Genomic DNA, 14,944 nt, shown 5'->3' with positions numbered 1-14,944 from the left:
AGGAAAAAAAAAATTAAATAACTCAAAAAAAGCCCCCAAAAAGAAAAAAAAAAAAAAAAAAAAAAAAAATCCTGAGGAAAAAGAGCAATGCTGGATGCTTCCTCACAACACCTGATTTCAAATTACATTACAGAGGCATTGAAACAAAACCAGTGTGAGAGGCTGGAGAGATAACTCAGCAGTAAAGAACATGGCTGCTCTTGCAGAGGACCCAGGTTTGGTTTCCAAAACTCTCATGGGTGGCCAACAACTGTCAGTAACTTCAGTTCCAGGGGATCCAACATCCTCTTCTGGCCTCTGCAGGCATCGCACATATATGGTGTACTTACATACATGCAGGGAAAACATCCACATGCCTAAAATAAAAATTAATTAATTAAAAACAGCATGATATCAACCTAAAAACAAACACAAAAAATAATGGAATAGAAAACCTAGAAATAAATCCAGGCAGCTAGTGACATTTGATTCTTGACAAAGTTGCCAAAAACATATATTGGAAGATAGACACTTTAACAAACAGTCCTTGAAAACTGCCTAGCAACATGTGGAGTATTGAAACTAGAGCACTATCCCTTACCCTGAACCACAATCAAATCAGCAGTTTAGAGCACCAGCTGCTCTTGCAAAGGACCAAGGTTCAATTCCCAGCATCCACATGGTGGTTAACAACCATATTTAACTCCAGTTCCAGGGAATTGGATACCTTCTTCTGACCTCCACAGGCTTTGCACAACATGGGTGCACTTACATCCATGCGGGCAATACACTCATAGACATAAAATAAAAATAATAAAATATTTTTTAAAAGCTGTAAGAGTACGCAAAGACTTCCTGAATAGGATTAACAAACAGGATTCTTGATAGCAAGAATTAACAAACAGGATTGTATCAAACTAAAAATCTTCAGCATAGGAAAAGAAATGATCAGCAGAGTAAAGAGGCAACCTACTTAATTGGAGAAAGTTTTTGCTACCTATTCACCCCACAGAAAATTAATATTCAGAATACATAATGAACTCAAACACTGAACACCAAAAGAACAAATAATAAATGGGCAATTGGACAGAGTAGACCCTTTTTAAAAGAAAAACTACAAATGACAAATAAATATATGAAAAAATGTTCAACCATTACATGCAAATCAAAACTACACTGAGATACCATCTCATGCCAGACAGAAGAGTTATCATTAAAAAATCAACAAATACTGGAAGGGATGCAGGAAAAGGGGAATCCTTACACATTGTTGATACAAATCTAAATTAGCAAGTACAGCCAGTATGGAAATCAGTATGGACATTCCTCAAAAAAACTAAAAATAAAACTGCCATATGATCTAGCTATACAACTTCTGTGCATATACCTGAAGAAAAAGGAGTTAACATACAATGAGATGCCTGCATACCAGGGTCTATTGCTTCACTATGGAATCAGCCTAAGTTGCCTGTCAACAGATGAATGGAAATAAAAATTGGCATATATACATACAATGGAGTATTACTCATCAATAAAGAACAAAACCATATCCTGTGCAAAAGAATGGGCACAACTAAGATCATGATGAGAAGGGAAATAAGCCACTCAGAAATACAAGTATCGCATGTGTTTTCCCATAAGTGGGCCCTAGAAAGAAAAGGAGAAATGAACATTGATGGACACCACTAAAGAAGAGTGGAATCAAGAGAAGGGAGAGATTAAGAAAAAATAACAGGGGAGGGAGAGCTGGCTCAATGGCTAAGAACACTGACTGCTCTTGCAGAAGACCTGGGCTCAGTTCCCAGCACCCACATGGCAGCTAACTGTGGTCCATAACTCCAGTTCCAGGATGCCCTCTTTTGATGCCCTCTTTTGGCCTTTGTGGGCACTGCATGCACATGGTACACATACATGCAGGCAAAATACTCACATACATAAGAAAATAAATAAATTGAAAAATTTTAAAGAAAGGGTAAAAAGATGAATATGACCTAAGTAGGTTATATGCAGATATGAAATCCATTATGTTGTAAAATTAATAACTACAAAAAATTTTCTGCTTAAGGTAGACTGGCAAAGGGACTTCAGTTTTTCACTCTGGATGCTAGTTACATGGGTCCCTTCCCTTGTACACTTATGGTTCAGAAAGTCTTTGGTGTTTAGTGGTACCCCACCTCTGAACAGGCATTCACAGTTTCCATCATACCTAGCACCTTGTAGATTCCCCTGGAGACATGCCTGAAGTGAGCATCTGAGAGAGCTCTTTTCCCTCTGGCCTTTGATCCCACCTGGGATCACTGTGGGCTCCTAAAGAGAAAGGACTGTCCCCAGTTTCCTGTGGTATCCTCAGAGTCTCCTTATAAATAGGTGCATGGTGTCTATTTGGTCAATTAATGTTAGGCCTCAAGCAATACTGGCTACAGGGAGGTAGAGGAGGGTGGGGTGGGGAGTGGGGTTATAAAGGAAACTCCACTGTTAACAAATCAGGCCCACCCAGAATCTTTGCCCTTTAATTCTTGATGTATTAGTTACCTTTCTTCTTCCTATGATAAAATAGTTGCTAGAAGTAATGGAAGAGATGGGGGATTTATTCTGGCTCAGTTTGAAAGGAGAAGGCATGACTGGGAGTCCATGGTGGCATAAGTGTGTGATTGGGAGTCCTCATATCGCAGCAGACCACAAAGCAGAGAGCCTAGGCTGGAAGCACTGGCAGACTATAACCTATGAGCCATACTCCCTAGCAACCCACTTCCTCCAGCTTCTAAAGGGTCTACAACCCCTCCCCCGAAACAGCACCACTGGCTAGGGACCAACTGTTCAAACACACAAGGCTATGGGGGGAATTTGGCATTCAAACCACGCTCTGGGTGTGGGTGCAGAGAAAGATAAAAACAGACTCAAGGGAAGTTAGGCACTCTTCCTCATTATGGAAAGAGGTGATTATTCAGTGACTGTCTGTCTCCTCACTGGAATGCAAGCTCACCTGTAGTGCAGTTATGTCTGAGCCCCCAGGACCCAAAATGTGGACTGTTCAGCCCTTCATTTGGTCCTTGGAGAAGAGAAGGCTCCTGATTTCCCAGGCAGAGTCATGGTGTCATAAGTTCTAGGATCATGTCTTCTCTACCCCTAAATTATTCAAATATTTTAGTCCAACTGCTAGCTTTTAAGACTATGATCCAACTGAACATCAAAGTAAAGCTAATATCTCAAGCCTTTGTGATTTATGGAGGACTTAAAAATCTCCAGGCTTCTGATTGCCCAAGCAAACAATTGAGATGGAGAAGGAAGTCGAGTCAGAGGCCTCCCAGACCTAGCTCTGTGTAACTTTGAGCTTTGCACTTTACTTCTCTTGGTTAAGGCTTCCTCATCTGTAACAGAAGTTTGTTTGGTGGATGAAAGTCAATCAAGACTGGAAAAAATTTACAAACCACTGAGCCTTCCACTCATGCCACAGAATAAACTTTTTCATTCTTATAAGCCTTGAGAGACAATTTCTCATCATCAGATCCAGGATCACACAACTGAGCATCAAGTGCAGCCCAGGACCTCAGCTACCATTGTTCTGAAATGTGGTCTCCAGGTTCAGCCAGGCTTTGGGATCATAAACAACAAAACTCATACCTGCATGAACAGAGTGTAGCGTTGTCATCAAATAAAATTCACGTGGGCTAATCTGACACCTATTTAGCCATGTGCATAATAATTATTGTGCAGAGCACTGATTAGGCATAAATGGAAGATATTTGATGTAAATTATGGTATTTAGTATTACTTTGATACAGCATAACCAGATTTTTACAGTTCCTTCCTCTTTGACAGTTCATTTATCCCCTCGACAATATTTATGAAGGCTATAATGTATGCCAGACTCTATTTGAGAGCCAGGGATACAGTCAAAATTGGAAGGCTGAGGATTCAAAAGCAGACATTTCCACTGTCATAGAGAGCATTGTTCCAGCCTCCCCAAGCAGCTATGCCAGTCATAAGTGCAGAGGTAGGTCTGAAGTCAAGTCAGAAGATGAACACTGTTGGACCCACACCCTCAGAGCCCGTTTCCTCATCTGCTGAAATACCAGCAAGAACAACGCCTACCTCTGGGGCATCGAGCACCAGGAAAGCAGGGAACGATTCGGACTTTTCCACCTGTGTCCCCACTGCCTGGCACAGGCTGGCACATAGTAGGTACTCACACTGTATCTGTAGAAATAATAAAAGAATTCAGTCAGAGAATGAGTGTGGAATTGTTGCCAGCTGCTAAGTAGTTAACCGTGGTGAGTAACATGTTGGGGAGGAATTCACAATCCAGATCCAATTTCTGCCCCGACGCAAGTTCCTGCCTTTGACCTTTCTACCCTCACTGATGAGGCTCATGCCATGAAAGTGTCATTTGTCACACTGCCCTATGACAGCTCTACCCACCACGGCTATAGAGAACTGTGGTGTGATGGGAGCTAACCCTTCTGCATCTTCACTGCTTGCTTTGGTCACACCTGATCAGTTACCTCCTTATCCAAAAATCCAGCATCCCTTCTTCCAGAAGGGACACCTAATTTGCACTGTGTCACAATGACCAGGCTATTAAGCTTCCTCAAGCTAGAAGAGGCATTCCCAGAGCATCTCTCAAATTTAATCATCTCTGACTTGTCCCATGCCTCTATTTTGAACACAAGACGCCCAGGACAAGGGCTTTAATCCCACTAGTTTACAGCACCACCTCCAGAACCTTGGACAGCTCCCCGCAAACAGCAGCTACAGATAAAGTGAATTGGATGAATAAAGTAGTTATTTTACTTGATACTTAAGCTGCCATGGAGGGCAGGGAACATCTCTTTCCAGCACGCATCCACCTGGACATGCTTACGTTGGAGCTCAGTAAACAACTGCTGATTCATCCCAGTGGTCAGTTGATGGAGTGGACAAGTATAGCCCATAGACAGCTCATCCACATTCCCATGCCATGTGTGCTGTCTGGACCTCCAGCCTACCTGCACAGAATGGTATCCCTTCTCACTCTCCAGTGGTCCCTGTACTATTCTCTCTTGTCCTCATAGGCCACCACAGCATTAACCATGATTTTTCTGGGTGGGACAGAAGCTGACGGCCAGCAGACACTGGTGGTAGACAGGATGGAGGAAATAAGAGGGGCAGTCAGAATAATCACAGGTTTTTTTCTCGACTCTGGGCAACAAGATCTTGATTACTTCTGATGCTCCAGGCTCCTTAAGACAAATAGTTGCATGCTTCCCTGCTGTTTTATTCCTCCCTGCTGGCTAGAAGAAAGACCAAGCAACAAGCAGATGCCCAGATGAAGGGTTCAGGGAGGTGGCAAGCCAGAACAGGGGAACAAGCCATCCCTTCTCCCAGACTATGTGGCCCGCTTGAGGGAGAATCAAACTCTGTGGCTTAATACAGTTGGACAGCACTTAGTAGCTCGTCTCCATGGCAACAAGTGGGATGACGCCAGGATGCAAGACTGTCCGGGGACCAGAGTGCACCAGCTCTGTTAGGCAACTCTTTGAACTTCAGGTTCTGATGTTTCAAAATGAGAAAAACAGGATAGATATTCTCTAAGCTTCTTTGTTCTTTTAAGCTCTTAAATTCTGCAGTTCTGAGGATGGAATTCCATGATAGCATAATATTTATTGAATATTTATGGATATTTACTATGTGAAAAACATCATTTTCAACTCATCTGCTCCCTAGAAGAACCCTGGGAGGTGGACCCAGGCCTTCCTTCTCCCCACCTGCAGATACAGAGCTTGAGGACAGATGGGTTGAGTGGCTTGTCAAGGTCATGCAGATGGCAAAGGGAAAAATAGAGCCATCGGCTCCAGAGCCACTGCTCTCTCTGCCAGAAACTAGCCCACAGTTGGCACTTGAGGACATGTGGGGATGTGACCATGATAATACTACACACTGATGATGGAAAGCAAGGTATGCTCAATGCAAGTAGACCCCCATGCCACTGAATTAGAGTACATGCATCTAAGGGTGCCTCTGGATGAACTGCCAGTCCCAGTGTCCTTGATCTTTAGCATTTCCTATACAGAGCTGCTCTTGGGAGTTTGTTACCAGTTATGAGGCAACAAAGTAGCCAGGGGGAGCTGGACATCAGCATCAGGAGCTGAGCCTAGAGCAACCCATTAGGATAAACTGAAGAACAGTAACAGTAGATGGGCAGATTGGCCAGGCCTGCCGGGGGTGTCCCATGCTCAGTTCAAATGCAGGTATCTGGTAGCCACTAGACCATAGGACAACAGACTTCAAGCATTAATGAACAGGAAGTATTAGCACTGCCCCTCCAAACCACTCCCACATAAATTTCAGACTGAGGCTTCTAATGCTCCTTTTTTTTTTTTTGTAAAGAGAGGATCTCACTATGGTCCAGAACCCATTGTGTAGACCAGCCTGGCTTAGAATTCACAGAAATCTGTATGCTTCTTCCTTCCAAGTGCTGGGATTAAAAGTGTGCACCATCAAGTCCAGCTCCTAATGTTTTAAACAAATGTCCTTCCTCAGAGGATAAAGCACATGGCCTGGTTTCTAATCCTAGCTGCTGCTGTGTGTCCTTAAACTGACTGCTTACGTTTTCTGGGCTTTATTTCCAGAACTGTAAGACTATGAAAGATGATGTTCCTCACTGGTCACCTGGATCTTAGTATAGTGCAATCAGTAAGCATGGTTTTCCTTTATTTTCATTCCTCCAGCCCCATTTGGCATTTTCCTCCAACTCCTGTGTACAAGGTTCCCTGGACTGCATCACATCTCCTCACAAGATGACCTCCAAAGCCTGCTTGCCAGGTCTCTGGGCAGCCCCGGAAGCTCTCTCTGCAGTAGTCAGTCCAGTCCCCCTTCCCCACTGGACCTCAGTCAGATACAAGGGGAAAATCAGCAGACTGCATGTGGAGACCTTATGACCTTGGGCCTGCCACTTAATCTCTTAGGGACCCCATTTCCTCTTTTGTAAAGTGGGAAAACTGCATTTACACCCCCTACTTTTCTGGGTAAGAGGACCAAATGAAACAATATGTGTAGAATTGTTTTGCAAAAGAAGTGCTTTTGAAGCAAAATGGTGCTGTTTTCATGGCCTGGACTGGCCAAAGCATCCAAATTTTCAACATGACTGTGCTTTGCACTTCATTCCATGATCACACCCATTGAGTATCTATTATACACAGGCAGTTTTCTAAGTTCTAGCATTATAGTCCCTGGCTTCATGGACCTTATAGTATGGGACATTACAGGACTTGAGTCTGACATGTGGCTGAGGGCAGTTATGAATTCAACCCAACAGAAAATCACAACCTTACTTAAAACATTATGAGATTTATTATTACTATAATTTTCATTACTGTTTGTAATTTGATTGCACTGTTCTTGAGTGTAAACTTTGTAGATGACAGGGTGGCTCTAGAGGGCAGCAGGGAGGGACAACTGGCAGGGGATGGTGGCAGGGGATGACCTGTTTAACTTGAATTAAAAGACAGGAGCCAGTGAGCAGGGAGGAGGTCAAGTCAGAGAAATCAATATATGAGGCCAGAGGCCTCTGATGGGGCATAAACTGGTGGGTTTCAGAAGTGGCTGTGTGTACACTGAAACAGAAAAGCCTGGAGCTTCTTTGCTTGTGTATCTACTGTGACACTGCAGTCTCCTTCATTAGGACAAAGCCAGTGTTCACCAGCCCCTGCCCTGGCCCTGCTCTCCTAGGTCTAGTGTAAGGCATTGCATTTAAAGCAGACATTCTCCATGAACCTCACAATGAACCCAACATCCTTCAGACAAGGTCAGAAGGGCACAGCATCCACATCTTGAGCCTGCTAAGGAGTGGTAAGAAGATGGAAAGCGGATGACCAGCTGTAGAGACAGGGCAGGTGCAATGAGGACCAGAGTCATCTAGAAAGGATGGGACTGGCTTAGAGTGTGAAAAATGTTCCTGGCATTTGTCTGGGGCCATTAGACTAGGCCCCAGAAGAGACGAGCTTCTGGCAGAGACCACATGAGGCACAGCTTTGGAACAAAACAGAGCAGTGCCGGAGTGTGTGTGACACTTTCAGAGTTGAGAGCATTTGCAATGGAGTATGCACAGGAACGGGGGAGGAGATGTGGGAAGCACAGCTTTCAGGACAGTGCTTAATCAGCTCCAGATAAGCCTGTCCTCTCTTCTCTGTTGCAATCTCCCTGATGTTTCACAGCAGGGGGAGCTATCCTCCAGATGCCCAACAGGGCACTGGGAGAGGTCTGTGCAGGGCTTCCTTCCTTGAGGGCATCTGAAAGGAGCTGGGCTGTTTGACCTTAGAAGAAACAGGGTGGGGTGACAGGTCTATAATGGCTTATGGTCAGAGTGTTACCCATCCCTGGAAGCCAAAGAGGTTTATAGATTCACAGACAATGGTGTTCAGGTCAAGTCCAGAGGACAGCAGTCTAAGGTGATAAAAGAAAGTCCTAGGGCTTGGAAGCTGCTGAGGCCTCCTTGACCTGGCTGTGTCACCCCAAGTGGACACCCCAGCACATCCATCCTGTCCACAGCCACTTTGCACACATGGCAGCATTTCTGACATCTTAGATGCCATAGTCAGAAAGCAGGACTGTACTGACTTTGCCTGAAATCCTAGACAGAGCAGGTGAGGAGGCAGCCATCTGGACAAACATTCCAGGGGAGACTCTGGACCAGCCCCTCAATTGGAAAAGGAGCAGAAAAACTAGAAACCTTAAAATAAAGGTTCAGGGACTAGGGGTATAATCAGTGGTAGAAAGCTTGCCTAGTATGCCCAGGGCCCCAAGTTCCATCCTCAGCACTGCTTAAAAGGGCATAGTTGCACATGTCTGCTATTCTGGCACCCAGATGGTAAAGGCAGGAAGATCAGAAGTTCAAAGCTATCTTTGGTTACGTAGTGAGTATGAGGCCAAACAAATCTACACGAGACCCCATCTCAAGAAAATAAAGTAATAAAATAATAAAGATCTATACAAAGTAACTGGCCTCTCCTACAAAATTCAGAGTGACAGACTTCTACTAAACTGATCCCTGGGAATTGTCTAGAATCACGGGCATGGCCCATCCTGCCCCTTGCCTTCTGTCCAGCTCATTCAACACTGATTATCATTCGCTTAGGGCAGGGCTTGGCACAGGCTCCCTGGGGTGCCTAAAGTAGAAAATAGCCAGCTGGCCCTGGAAGGAGGCCTGGAAGATTCTGGTCAGTGGTAAAAAGGTCTTGTGCTTCATTCTACAGTGTTCTTTGCATTTTTAACAGAGAAAGTGGTTTGCTCTTTTAATTAAAAATTCTGGTTAATAATTTAAAAAAATAAAGCATCTTGATTTTCTCCTTGACTGGTTCTAAGACCAGAGTGTGCTCTGTACCCCTGAGGCTAAAGTCCCTGCTTGACAGAGTAAGGCTGTTCACACCAACATTAGGCTCAAGTGCTCAGGAGGGCATCTTCTCTAGGAACTGCCCCAGGCAGAAGCTTTTGCCATGGGTCACATGGCATGTCAGGATCCTGTCATTTTTGTTCACCACTGGCTTGATGCAACAAGTCGAAAGGATAGGAGTGACGATTCTGATCCCTCCCTTTCCCTTGTCATGGGGTGAACTGGGGAAATCCTCGACTCCCTTAACTAAGCACTTCAATACCTGCCCAGCATACACAACACCAAAGGGACCTTGTGAAGGAGTGCATGCCTTCGGAACTCATCTCTGTCTGTCAGAAGTTGGAAGAAAGACCAAGAATGCTGTGCCACACCCAACAGAGGCTTCCATGTGGGGGGTGCATGCCCTCAGTCAGCAGCCCAAAGCAATGCACCAGTACTCATGCATGCCTGGGCCCACCCTGCATCACACTGGCAGGTGTTAGGATTCTCAGCTGTGCTGTCTTCCTCAAGGAGCTCCTAGGAAAGCAGGGTGACCTTGTTTGAAGAAAGACACAGCCCTGGGAACTCAGGACACATCAAGCAGGGGAGCAGCTTTCTTATCAGTGTAGCTTTTGCCACGAAACTGGGACAGGGGCTGGAAGATGAAGACAGAAAGGAATCCCTGGACCTTGCTACTGGAGTGGGAATCTTGGAAGATGCGGGCCACAGGCCAGGCCTCCCGTTGATGCACCAAGGAAAAAAAGGGATGACCACAAAATGGTGATTGCCATGGCTAATTTTGATTGACAACTTAATTGGATTAAGAAACACCTAGGGTATTAGTGAGGCATACCTTTGGATATGTGTATGAAGGCTTTTCCAAAGAGAAGATTTACTGAGGAGCAAAGACCTTCCCTGAATGTGGGCAACACTGTCCCATGGAATTGGAACCCAGACTGAATAAAGAGGACAAAAGAGAAAAGGCTGAGCACCAGCATTTCCTTCTCTGCTTCCTGGTCCACACTTATGTGAGCAAGCAGCCTGCTGCCACCGCCAGGAGCCAAAATAAATTACTTCCTCACGTAACTTGTTTCTTGTCTGGTGTTTGGTCAAAAAATGAGAAAAGTAATACAGTGGCCAAACCAGCCTGGCAGACTCCTGTTGTATATAAGGGGCCTCAAGAGGGATAAGTCTGCTGGGTGTGGTGGTGCATTCCTTTAGTCCTAGCACCCGGGAGGCAGAAACAAGTGGATCTCTGTGAGTTCAAGGCCAGCCTAATCTACATAGTGAGTTCCAGGCCAGCAGGGGCTACAGGGAGATCCTGTCTCAAAGAGGGAAAAAAAAAAAAGAGGGGGGTAAGTCTAAGATTCCGGAAGGGCTGAGTTTCTACAAGGCCTGAAGGTCAAGCTTAAGGAGGCTGGACCTTATCCTCTGGGCAAAAAAAGAGCCACTGTGTAAGAGTGGGAGGTAGAGGCAGGACCCCCAGCAAGCACAGGATATATCGGAGGACCTGGAGAGGTTATGGGCACACAGCCACATACAGAGGGAATGGGAATTTGAGACAGCCAGCTTTGAAAGATCTGACATGATCTGGCCCAAAATGAGAGTACAAGGATTTTCCCACAAACTAGAAAAGAAAGTTTCTGAGCAGCCAGGCATTGAAAAAGAGCAAGCACTCTGTGGATCTCCAAGGGAAGCAGGGCCCCAGGCAGCTCCAGAGCCAGCCTCTGCAGGATGTGGGACATCAAGCACACTGCAGGGTCCAGACTGGGCCCAGCCCCAAATGTGGAGCTTGACTGTTGGGTGACTTTGAGAAAACCAGGGTCTGAACTTGGAGTCTGAAGGCCGTGCTCAAAGCCAGCTATGCACTTCTTCCCTGTGTGGACAAAAGCTCCCAGTATATTCCCATGGATCAGGAAGCCTCCTGCCTGTCTTCCTGCTGTATAGCCTCACTCAGAGAACATGCTGTGTGTGAGAAACATTTTGGCAGTACACAATCAGAATTAAGGAAAGCTTTTTCTAAACAGTATCTCTGTGGTCAGTTCTTAGCATTCCTCCCTCCAAACATCCCAATACTTCACTCCCTGACTTACGTTCTAGAATCTGCGACGCCTCATTTTTCTTAGACTTGTTGAACTGATGAATGATTTAGTTGTTTTCTATAAAGCACCTAACACAAAGTTTTCTACCTAGTTGGAGATCTGTAAATGGATGATTGATTAATTAATAAAAGTGAATCTACTGGAACTGGAGAGGTGGCTCAGGGGTTCAGAGCATTCACATGGTGGCTCATAACCACTATAACTCCATTTACAGAGTATCTGATGCCCTTTTCCAGCCTCCATAAACACTGCAGGCATGTGGTGCTCTTACATACATGCAAACAAAATACTCATACACATAAAATACAAAAAATAAAAAATTTTAAAGTGAATCTGTAATGGGATATTTAGGGAGCAGGAGAGATTGCTTAGCAGGTAAAGCACTTCTCTCACAAGCATGAGGACCTCAGTTTGAATCCCTAGAATCCATGTAAAGCTGGATGAGGTAGTATATGTCTATGATTCCACTGAGCCTATGGAGAAATGGGAGACAGAAACAAAGGCTCCCCAGAAGCTCATAAGCCAGCTAGCCTGGTGACTCAGTGGCCAGCAATAAGAGACCCTGTCTCAAACAAGGTAGAAGGTAAGGATCAACACCGGGGGGTGCCCTCTGACCTCTACATGTGCCTCATGGCATATGCCTCCACCCCCACCCCAGTACCTACACACATGAACATGCATGTATAGACACACATTTTAAGGGATGTTTTAATCCTATTCATCTTCCCCTACTCAATTTGTCATAGATAGCAATGCTACCAAAAAATAATAATAAATTGGATGGCTAGCTGGAGAATCCCCTTCCCCCATTCACAGAATGTCATCCATTTGTCCCAACAGGAGGTGGGGGAAGGTGGCAGGAGACCTTGGGCAAGTGAGTAACCTCTCCAGACCTCAGTTTCCCCATCCACAGCTGGGGAAAACATCAGACATTCTTAAGGTTGCTTTCAAAGTTTTGCTGAGATCTCAGTGTGCCTACAAATGGCCAGTGCTCGATGCTTGACAGCTGTTATTTTGACTCGTGTTGATACTGTCCTGGGTCAAGTCACCATGATCAGAGGGAGGTATTTGGATACAAATTTTCCATCAGAGTAGATGATTGTGAGCACTGGGCAACAGCCAGTGGATGAGGCTTCTCACTGCTTTAAACTGCAGAAGCTGTTGGACCCCCAAAGCCATCTTAACGTCCTGTTATCAAATGACATCTGAGGTTGGGGGCACTGAATGGATCAGTCGTCCTTATGGTGCTAAACCAGCGTTAATGGTGCAAGTGAATTACAAACAAGGCCCACCTGCTGTGCTCAGCAACAAAACCCTGTAGGAGGGTAATTGCCCAGAACTGGAGCACAGGGGGGACACAGCAGGCATGGAACACATTAACCACAGGAAGAACAACTTCTCAACACTTTTCCTTTTCCATGAGACCCAAGGAAAAGCCAGCAGGCAAGGGAATGCAGGCACCAGATGGGAACTCACCAGAACCACAGAAGAAAGGTGTTTCCAGACACCACAGCTGGCTGTCTAGCCCAGAGCCTCCACAGACCAAGGCCATTTGCACACAGCCTGGTGGTCCCAATGTCAAGTTGGGCATCAAGGATATCAGACATGTACATCTTATCTCAGGAGTTCTGCCATGGCAGGCAGCCTCCTTCATGTTAAGTTACCCATCATGTGCATTCAAAAGTCAATGATGGGCTCACCAAGGATGGATGGGGTAGGCAATAGGGGCATGAAATCAACCCATTTGTTCACCTTCGCCTTCACACTCACCATGCATTCATAGCATGAAAGCTAATCTATAAAGCCTTCCTCCAATGAGGAAGAGAAAGAAACCCAAAATGGGCAAGTAATTTGCAAAGAGTAGGAAGCCTACTAGTCTACCTTAGCTCTGGGCTGGAGAAGAGCAGCCTTAGAAGATTGTAGTTAACAGTTTCCTATTGATTACTGTGAGAATTCAGAAACAAGGGCAACATTAGAAGCTTCCTGGTTACAACTTTTTACAAAATGTAAGAGGTGTGGAGGACATAAGAGAATTTCAAGAAGGTCTTGTCCTGGATACAAGGAGAACCCAAGGCCATGCCGGCTGCCTGTGCACACCTAAGTAAGGCAGGAGGCCAGCCTCTGCTTAACAGCACATTCTGGAGGGGAGGGTCACCGAGAGAGGGCAGGATCTTCCCAGCCTGGTAAGTCGAGAGCTGAGTTGTACTGACAGGGCTTGGACATGAAGTATTCCCCACAAAAGTTCACGTGTTGATGGTTTGATCTCCAACTGGTAGAACCAAATGCCAGGAACTGATCAGAAAGATCATGGTGGCTCAGACATCATCAGTGGATCAATCCTTGGATTCACAAGCTGATAGCATTATTAGAAGATGGGGCCTGGTTAAAGATGGGGCATTTCTTCCTCTCTCTCTCTCTCTCTCTCTCTCTCTCTCTCTCACACTCACACACACACACACACACACACACATTACTTAACACACACACACACACACACACATGAATTAGTTTTCTGGAAAGAATTTAAGAGCCTAGAGATTTGAAATAGATAGGCCCTAGAATGTTGTGAGTACTGGGGATGGACGGTGCTGGGGGAGCCCAGAAGAGCAGAATGCAGGTGGGCATGTGGACAGTGAAGACTGCACACAAGGCTTCAGATGGAATGAGGATTCAACCAAGATTGGCCTAGGGGCCATTGATGCAGCATTCTGGCAGAGAACTTGCCTACAGTTTGTCCATGCCCTGAGACCTCGTGGGAAACTGAATCTAAAGCTGATGAACTAATTAACCTGGCAGAGGAAATTTCAGAACAGCCCAGTATTCAGCATGTGGCATGGAGCTCACTGTCTGCCTTTAGCCAGGTTTATGCTGAGAATTACAATAAAAAAAAGTAGAGCAGAAAGATTTGAAATTTTTACAATTCAGTAAAAAAAAACCCTGTGTAGGGGCTGGAGAGACGGCTCAGTGGTTAAGAGCACGACCTACTCTTGTAGAGGACCCAGGTTTGATTCCCAGCACCCACAAGGCAGCTAACAACTGTCCATAACTCCAGTTCCAGGGGATCTGACAGCCTCTTCTGACTTCCATGGACATTGCACAACACAGGTGCACTTACACACATACAGTCAATATACTCATACACATAATAATTAAAAAAGAATTTAAAAACCTGGGTAAAGTTGGGACTAAGGAAGGCATGGTTCTTTCTTCCCTTTAAGTTGTTTTCTTGAGTATTCTGTCTCACTGACAAGAAAAGCAACTAACATAAGCATAAATCCTTGCTTCAGGAAACAGATCCCTAAATCTGTGCTTCAAAGCTGTCTAGAGACTGTCTTGAACCACTTCACAGGTGTATAAGAGAGACTTGTATAAGAGAGACTTGGAGGAACAATGACTTAATCTTAATCAAGGTCAAGCATTTACTCAGAATGGGGTCTAAAACCCCTGTCTCCAGTCTGCTCTATCAATGTTTGTTCATGATAGCATTTGTTCATTAAGACCTTCAAAACTATCATCC

General features: G+C 45.1%; 1 protein-coding gene across 3 annotated transcripts in view; it reads right to left on the bottom strand.

Moving 5' to 3' along the window:
* The window catches only part of Grik4 (glutamate ionotropic receptor kainate type subunit 4), a 505,439-nt gene that overhangs the window by 359,214 nt on the left and 131,281 nt on the right, over window positions 1-14,944 (bottom strand). For all 3 annotated transcript variants that reach the window (XM_008826008.2, XM_008826013.2, XM_008826014.2), the window contains exon 3: window positions 4,072-4,176. The gene's annotated coding sequence lies outside the window, so the exon portion shown is untranslated. The remainder of the gene's footprint in view (window positions 1-4,071; window positions 4,177-14,944) is intronic.

This window comes from Nannospalax galili, unplaced genomic scaffold, assembly GCF_000622305.1.
Source record: "Nannospalax galili isolate Female #2095 unplaced genomic scaffold, S.galili_v1.0 scaffold229, whole genome shotgun sequence".
Lineage (NCBI taxonomy): Eukaryota > Metazoa > Chordata > Mammalia > Rodentia > Spalacidae > Nannospalax > Nannospalax galili.
Note: the sequence above shows the minus strand (reverse complement) of the source record. Positions and strands in the feature narration are given on the sequence as shown.